Source organism: Phoca vitulina, unplaced genomic scaffold (genome assembly GCF_004348235.1).
Source record: "Phoca vitulina isolate PV1807 unplaced genomic scaffold, GSC_HSeal_1.0 scaffold77, whole genome shotgun sequence".
NCBI classification, from domain to species: Eukaryota; Metazoa; Chordata; class Mammalia; order Carnivora; family Phocidae; genus Phoca; species Phoca vitulina.
This window is the reverse complement of record NW_022589780.1, coordinates 5,321,402-5,330,540: the sequence shown is the minus strand read 5'-3', so window position 1 is coordinate 5,330,540 and position 9,139 is coordinate 5,321,402. Positions and strand designations below refer to the sequence as shown.

The window sequence follows — 9,139 nt, the reverse complement described above, 5'->3', positions numbered from 1 at the left end:
CTTCCCTTCCTTCTCTATATCTCTCACTTGGATTCCCAGCCCCATCTCACATTCTCCTTCCTTCCCTATTTCAGCACAAGTCACGTGAGTATCCCCACCCTCCCCTGCCTGGGATTGGAGGTTCAGGGTGAGTGAAGAAATCCCCCCCACCCCAGGGTGTTGACTTGACTTTCCATGGAGCCAGTAAGGTTCTCTGGTCTTTGATCTCCCAGGCTGTGTTTATTTTAGGTTTCTTCCACAAGACTCAGAGGTAGGGGGGTGACCTTTGGGATGCGTTTTCTCACTCCAGTATGGTGGTATTTTCCTTTCTGGTGGGCCTAGGAAGGAGAGATTAACATTGCTGACCTGTGCAATATTCAGCAGTCATACTGTTAACTCCTGCCTGATACACTTTTGCAAATGAACAGAGTGTTGGGAGTGGGTGCCTGTGGGCTTCAGAGTATAAGAGATTAAGTGTATGAAAGAGCTTTCTACAAATCAAAGCTTAAATAATTGGCAAGCCCATGGATAAAGTTGTTATGGGGATATATATTCCCATATCGCATAACTTTGAATCACTTTCTCCAATAGCTCCACCTCTTTGGTGGTAAGTGTTCCTATTAGTGCTCATTTGGGGTCTATTATATTTTTCTTAAAGGGAAAATTAAGTTTAACATCCAGTGTACTTGCCCATTGATGAGGTAGTGGTATGTCTATTAGGTTAACTTTTCAATGACTTTTAATTGGTACATATCTGTGATCAGCAAGAGAGAGGCATTAGGCTTACTAAGAAGCTTAATTGCATCACTTCACAAGCCCCCGAGTGACTCTAAGTTCACCAGCAGTCTACCCCTAGGTTTGGCACTGCTCACAGTCTACTAAACATTGAAAATATAAACACCTCCAAAAGGAGAAATACATCAACAAACTCATACCAAACTGTAAATAAAGTCTAAGCTTGGCTTCTTTTTTTAATTGGAGAGATAAGAGAGGCCTTGGTCAGGGGAGGGGTGAGCTATGTAGAAAGGGGTAGTGAGACCCCAAGGACAGACAGTATCTCCTCCACATGCTTGCCAAGGGGTAGTTATATACAGATGATTTGGGACTGGAAAAAGGCTAAGCGAAGACTACAGCATTTCAGGCCCAGACATTGTTACATGGAATTCTGTCAAGCACCTCTGCTTCCCAGATTCAATCCCTCTTGTCTGGTTGTCCCTTGATTTTTGGTTATTTCATTCAGTCCACCTCATTTGAACTTCTAGTCATTGTTTTCCATTGGGTTCCTCACACAGAGAACCCTGAGCTTTGGAGAGCCCCTTTTTTTGTATTTTACAACTAAAACCCTAACAGACACACACACACACACACAGGCACACACACATGCACACGTGCATGCGTGCACACACACACACACCTCCCCTTTATGGTTTTTCCTAATGAGGAGCTGAAAACCCATGCCTCATTGGACTAGTGTCAATTTCTGTCTGACCTGGTGACTGTATTTTTGAACTGCCTCTGGCCTCTTGTTAGGACCTTCTAGATGTGAAGATAAATGTCCCAGAAAACATGCACAGCATTTCTCTGGGGAAGAATTCCAATCCTGCAGTGGGATCAGTAGCACTGAGAACATTGAAGAGGAAGTCAGGAAACAGAGGAGGGCCTGGCTCTGCATCTACTTCATTCTGAGAATTTGAGCAAGTTAAATCTGAACTTCAGCTTCCTCAATTGTAACATGAGCACTGTTAGATTTGATGTTTACATCATTTAAGATTTTTAAAAATCAAACTACACTATAAATACAATAACAACTATAAAAATGATAGTCACTATCTCTTGAACTTTTACTTTTCCATGCCCTGTACTAAGCACTTTTCATGGATTAATTCATTTGGTACTTACACAATCTTTCATGATGAGTATTGTACTCTTTCCTTTTTTGCAGTTTTTATCTTAATTCCAATTAGTTAACATATAGTGTTATATTAGTTTCAGGTACATAATAGGGTCATTCAACACTTCCATACAAACCTGGTGCTCATCACAGCAAGTACATTCCTTAATCTTCATCACATATTTAACCTTGACCCACCCAACTCCCCTCTAGTAACCATCAGTTTGTTCTCTATAATTAAGAGTCTGCTTTTGACTTCTCTCTATCCCTCACTGTCTCTCTTCCCTTTGCTCACTTGTTTTGTTTCTTAAATTCCACATACAAGGAAGTCATATTATATTTGTCTTTCTCTGACTGATTTATTTCATTTAGCATTATACTCTCAAGCTCCATCCATGTTGTTGCAAATGGTAAGATTTCATCCTTTTTTATGGCTGAATATGGTTAAATATGTAATATTTATATATTATATATTTATATATAATCCTCTTAATCATTCGTCAATCAGTGAACACTTAGGCTGCTTCTATATCTTGGCTATTGTAAATAATGCTGCTATAAACATAGGGGTGCATGTATCCCTTCAAATTAGTGTTTTAATATTCTTTGGGTAAATCCCTAGTAGTGCAATTACTGGATCATAGGGTAGTTCTATTCTTAACTTTTTTAATATTATCACTTTTTTTAAGTTGTTGTTTTAATTCCAGTTAGCTAACTTACAATGTTACATTAGTTTCAGGTGTACACTATACTAATTCAACAGTTCTATACATCACCCTGTGCTCATCATGACAAGTGGACTCCTTAACCCCCATCACTTACTTAACCCATCCTCTCACCCACCTCCCATCTGGTAAATCAGTTTGCTCTCTATAGTTAAGAGTCTGTTTCTTGGTTTGCTGATCTTTCTTTCCTTCCCTTATGTTCATCTGTTTTGTTTCTTAAATTCCACGTATGAGAGAAATCATATGGTATTGTCTTTCTCTGACTGACTTATTTCACTGAGCATAATACTCTCTAGCTCTATCCACATCACTGTAACTGGCAAGATTTCATTATTTTGTTATGGCTGAATAGTATTCCGCTGTATATAAATACCACATCGTCTTTTACCTATTCATCAGTTGATGGACACAGGCTGATTCCATATCTTGGTTATTGTAAATGATACTCTAGAAAAATAAGAGTGCATGTATCCCTTTGAATTGGTGTTTTGGTATTCTTTGGCTAAATACCTAGTAGTGCAATAGTTGGATCATAGGGTAGTTCTATTTTTAACTTTCTGAGGGACCTCCATACTGTTTTCTAGAGTGGCTGCACCAGTTTGCACTCCCACCAGAAATGCAAGAGGATTCTACTTCCTCCACATCCTCACCAACAGCTGTTGTTGATTTTACCCATTCTCAAAGGTGTCAGGTGGTAGCTTATTGTAGTTTTGATTTGAATTTCCCTGATGATGAGTGCTGTTGAGCATCTTTTCATGTGTCCATTAGTCATCTGTACATCTTTGAAAAAATGTCTATTCAGGTCTTCTGCCCATTTTTTAATAGGATTGTTTTTTGGGAGTTTAATTTTTTTAGAGGGTGTTGAGCTTTATAAGTTTTATATATATGTAAAATGTTATGTTAGTCACCATATAGTACATCATTAGTTTTTGATGTAGTGTTCCATGATTCATTGTTTGTGTATAACACCCAGTGCTCCATGCAATACGTGCCCTCCTTAATACCCATCACTGGGCTAACCCATCTCCCCACTCCCCTCCCCTCTAAAACCCTCAGTTTGTTACTTGGAGTCCATAGTCTCTCATGGTTCACCTCCCACTCCGATTTCCCCCCCTTCATTTTTCCCTTCCTTCTCCTAATGTCCTCCATTCTATTCCTTGTGTTCCACAAATAAGTGAAACCATATGATAATTGACTTTCTCTGCTTGACTTAGTTCACTTAGCATAATCTCCTCCAGTCCCATCCATGTTGATGCAAAAGTTGGGTATTCATCCTTTCTGATGGCTGAGTAATATTCCATCGTATATATGGACCACATCTTCTTTATCCATTCATCTGTTGAAGGGCATCTCAGCTCTTTCCATGGTTTGGTTATTGTGGACATTGCTGCTATGAACATTGGGGTGCATATGGCCCTTCTTTTCACTACATCTGTGTCTTTGGGGTAAATACCCTGGAGTGCAATTGTTGGGTCATAGGATAGCTCTATTTTTAATTTTTTGAGGAACCTCCACACTGTTTTCCAAAGTGGCTGTACCAACTTGCATTCCCACCAACAGTGCAAGAGGGTTCCCCTTTCTCCACAACCTCTCCGACATTTGTTGTTTCTTGCCTTGTCAATTTTTGCCATTCTAACTGGTGTAAGGTGGTATCTCAATGTGGTTTTGATATGAATTTCCCTGATGGCTAATGATGATTAACATGTTTTCTTGTGTCCGTTAGCCATTTGTATGTCTTCTTTGGAGAAGTGTCTGTTCATGTCTTCTGCCCATTTTTTGACTTGATTATTTGTTTTTTGGGTGTTGAGTTTGAGAAGTTCTTTATAGATCTTGGATATCAGCCCTTTGTCTGTAGTGCCATTTTCTCTTTCCTGTATAAAGAACAGTTTGTAAAGAAAACTACAATCTTTAGAAAATTAAGTAAATGAAAATACTCTTCTGTCAGTTTTGTTAATCTCTCAAGAGATAAGATTTTACTCAAAGTATTTAACTAAACTCTAAGAATGATTCGCTGATAAAGACACCAGTACTCTTGGGGCTCCTGGGTAACTCAATCAGTTGAGCAGCCAACTCTTGGTTTTGGCTCAGGTCATGATCTCAGGGTCATGAGATCAAGCCCTACATCAGTCTCTGTGCTCACCATGGAGTCTGTTTGAGATTCTTCCCCCATCTCCTGCCCTCCCCCTCTGCTCCTCCCCATGCTCATGTGTACTCTCTTTCTCTTTCTTTTGAAAATAAATAAATAAAATATTTAAAAAATATACCAGTGCTCTCTCTTTCTACCTAGAGTATAAATTTAATTAAAAAATTAATAACGAGAGGTAAGTCCACTTGAAGTTGATGGGAAAAAAGGTATGAAATCATACTTGCAGAAGAATCAGAACACTTATCATCCTAGTCCTAGTCCCACCACTTACTACTTAGTTAATTGACAAGGCAATTAACCTCTTTGAATCTGAGTTCACTTTTATGTAGCCTAAGGATAATAATAACTGCTTTTCTTGCTTCATGCGTTATTGTGAATATCAAATGAGATAATATATATGAAGAGTCCTGAAAACTGTTATATAAACTTGAGAAAATATATTATGATGTCTCTGATTTTAAGACAAAAATCATGAAAAAATTACCAAAGGGATGTGCTAAAATAAATTTGAGTTTGCACATGGCATTCAAATAAGTTCTTTCTTAGAAATAACCTCCTTTGTTGCTTACTGATACTAGTCTTCCACAGTCTGCCTTAGATTTTATGAGAAGCGGGTCCTGCAGAGATCTATGTCATAGTGTTTAGCACTATTCCAAAATCAATGGATGTTGATGTGATTACACAAAAGATCTTTTTAAATTTTTTTTTACATGAAAAATCTTTATTCTTCTTCTGTGGAAATATGAAGATTGAAATAGTGGCTATATTAAGGAAGGATGATGTTAGCTTCTCAGACCAGAGATGAATACATTAGTCATTGTTGAGATACTCTTCCAGGAGACATTTTGTAGAGTGTGACTCAGAAGAGTGATAGAATAACCCTAATCCTGTGTCCTGATACATTTAGAAGTGTAGGACTTGTTAAATATAATTTCTCTTGGACTCCCTTTTCTTCCACATCATATATAAAAAACATCTTTCTACATACAAGAAGATGGTAGAATACATGAAAATTCCCCTGCATTTCCTGTTTGATGAGGTGCTGGTAAGTGACTTTGGAGAAAGATTTCAAGATTCTAATGACCTAATTTGGATGATCTGAAGAACCCATTCAATGTTTTACCAAATTTAAATGACCATGATTTTATAGCTTTGAATGGTCCTTCTCCACCATAATATGTCCCAAATCTTAATGAAATGTTTGAACCCCAGATATCTGCAGAAACCACTGGGCAGTACAAGCTATTCCCTTTGTTGTTTCTCAACACTGTGTCCAATTTTACTGAAGATTACACTAAAATTGAGATTTCCACTTGAATTTATTTTTGAATTCCCCCTCAATCCAGCTTCCTGCTGGAAAATAGACAGGGTTCCCACTACCTTTGGCTGTCTGATGTATTTCCTTCTGTCTGTTACATGCCATAACTTAAAAACGTGGTTTAAATTGTTACTTCCTGGTGCCTAAGCAAGATTTAATATCTAGGAGACAATTAAGACCACACAAAAAGGATGAGGAATACGTCAAAGTTGGAGGGAATAAAAACGGTTTTTTGTTTTTTTTTTTTTAAGTTCTAAACAATATTCTAAGACCTTATTAATGTCTAGAACAGGAATTTGTGTTAAACACCAAAAGTGTGGCAGTTTTCTAAATAATTTGCAATTCCACGTAGGTTGATTCTACATACAACAAATGACTTCTATTATTCCAGGGTTTTCTGAAACCTGTTTTTGAAAAGCAGGGATTTTTGCTAGTATTTAAAATATGGGACTGAAGTTTTTCCTAGATTTTCATGTACATTTATTTTAGAATTTTATAAATAAATAAACTAAAATTAAATCTAGTTTTATTATTTATAAAATTTGTAACTCCTGTGGAGTTCAATTTTCAACATAAAACATTTTTTCATTCAAGATTTTATTTAAATTAGTTAGTTAACATATAGTGTAATATTAGTTTCAAGGGTAGAATTTAGAGATTCATCACTTGCATATAACACCCAGTGTTCATTATAACAAATGCCCTCCTTAATGCCCATCACCCATTTACTCCATCCCCCACCCCCTCCCACCCAGCAATCCTCTGTTTGTTCCCAATAGTTAAGAGTCTTATGATTTGCCTCCCTTTCTGTTTTTATCTTATTTTTCCTTCCCTTCCCCTATGTTTATCTGTTTTGTTTATTAAATTCCACATATGAGTAAAATCATACAGTATTTGTCATTCTCTGACTGACTTACTTTGCTTAGCATAATACACTAATTCCATCCATGTCATTGTAAATGGCAAGATTTCATCTTTTGATGACTGAATAATATTCAATTGTATATATACCACATCTTCTTTATCCACTCACCATTCGATGGACATTTGGGCTCTTTCCACATTTTAGCTTTTGTGCATAGTGCTGCTATAAACATTTGGGTTCATATGCCCTTCAAATCACTATGTTTGTATCCTTTGGATAAATACCTAACAATGCAATTGCTGGGTCATAGGGTAGTTTTAACTTTTTTTTTTTTTTTGCTTGCATTGAGTTTTAATTGAAAATATTAAAACAATTTAACCATTCATAATGAATTACAAAACTTTGACAGTTAAATTGTACTATCATTTATGAGGCATTTATTCATCATTAGTTTTGTAGACCTGAAAGAAACTTTGCATACTTGTGTTTTCTGTTCTCATCTCAGAGGAAGATTATGAAGAGAAAGTCTAAAATATTTATAAATCAAAAGCCAACTGAGTTAGAAGTGAAGTATAAAGGGAACAAAATCTACACAAGAAAAGGGCAGAGGTGGGTTTTAGCTCATGTTTTGAGCTCATCTCACACAAAACAAAAGCAGATGCAATAGTAAAGCTAAATCATGAAAACCCTAATTAGTTATTTTTAGCATGCCTCTTAATTTTTCTTTCCCCTGGTTTCTTGTCTTCTGAGCCTGAGTCTTGAACAGGTAACCACTTGATGGAATGTCAATGATAAATAGGCCATGGAGGAAGTGTCAACAAACATGAAAAAGCAAATCCTGTCATAACTATATAGATAGTCCACCCCAACTGTTGAGCCACGTACCTGTAGATAAATTGAACTATTGCAGGAAAAAGAATAATTCCCTGAAACATCTGTTCAGCTAGCTTCTGGCCCTTGTAATCCATTTGTGTGGGCATCAAGCTCAGATGATCTAGCATGACTGGCTGAGAAGTCTGACAGTGGCACAAGGGCAGCCAGGACTCAGAGATTGGAGGTGCCTGTTTCTGGTACCAGGTGCAGCTCAGCGGCCTGCTGAGGCTGGGAATGTGATGGCCACAGCCCCAGAAGCAGATGTCTCCCTATTTTTAATTTTTTGAGGAACCTTCACACTGTTTTCTAGAATGACTTCACCAGCTTGCTTTCTCACCAACAGTGCAATAGGGTTCCCCTTTCTCCATATCTTCACTAACATCTGTTGTTTCCTGAGTTGTTAATTTCAGCCATTCTGATGGTGTGAGTTGGTATTTCATTGTGGTTTTGATTTGTATTTCCCTGACGATGAGTGACATCGAGCATCTTTTTGTGTATCTCTTAGACATTTGTATGCCTTCTTTTGGGAAATATCTGTTCATGTCTTCTGTCCATTTCTTGACTGGATTTTTTTTTTTTTTGGGGTGTTAAGTTTGATCACTTCTTTATACATTTTGGATACTAGCCCTTTATCTGATATGTCATTTGCAAATATCTTCTTTCATTCCATTGGTTGTGTGTTAGTTTTCTTGTTTCCTTTACTGTGCAGAAGCTTTTTATCTTGATGAAGATAATAGCTCATTTTTGCTTTTCTTTCCCTTGCCTCTGGAGACCTGTTTAGTAAGAACTTGTGGTGGTCAAGGTCAAAGAGGTTTCTGTCTGTGTTCTCCCCTAGGTTTTTGATGGAATGCTGTCTCACATTTAGGTCTTTCATTCATGTGGAATTTACTTTTGTGTATGGTGTAAGAAAGTGGTCCAGTTAGATTCTTCTGCATGTGACTATCCAATTTTCCCAACACCATTTGAAGAGACTGTCTTTTTTCCATTGGATATTCTTCCCTGCTTTGTCACGGATTAGTTGACCACATAGTTGTGGGTACATTTCTGTGTTCTCTATTTTGTTTCATTGATCTGTGTGTCTGTTTTTGTGCCAGTACCATGCTAACCTTGATGATTACAGCTTTGTAATACAGCTTGAAGTCCAGAACTGTGATGCCTCCAGCTTTGGTTTTCTTTTTGAACATTACTTTGGCTATTCTGGGTCTTTACTGGTTACATACAAATTTTAGCATTCTTTGTTCCACCTCTGTGAAAAATGCTGGTGTTATTTTGGTAGAGATTGCATTGAATATGTAGACTCTTTTCGGTAAGTATAGACATTTTATCAATATTTGTTCTTCCA

General features: G+C 37.2%; 1 pseudogene; it reads right to left on the bottom strand.

Moving 5' to 3' along the window:
• Positions 1 to 7,616: 7,616 nt before the first annotated feature.
• LOC116625393 lies at positions 7,617 to 7,925 on the bottom strand (annotated as a pseudogene).
• Positions 7,926 to 9,139: the final 1,214 nt, after the last annotated feature.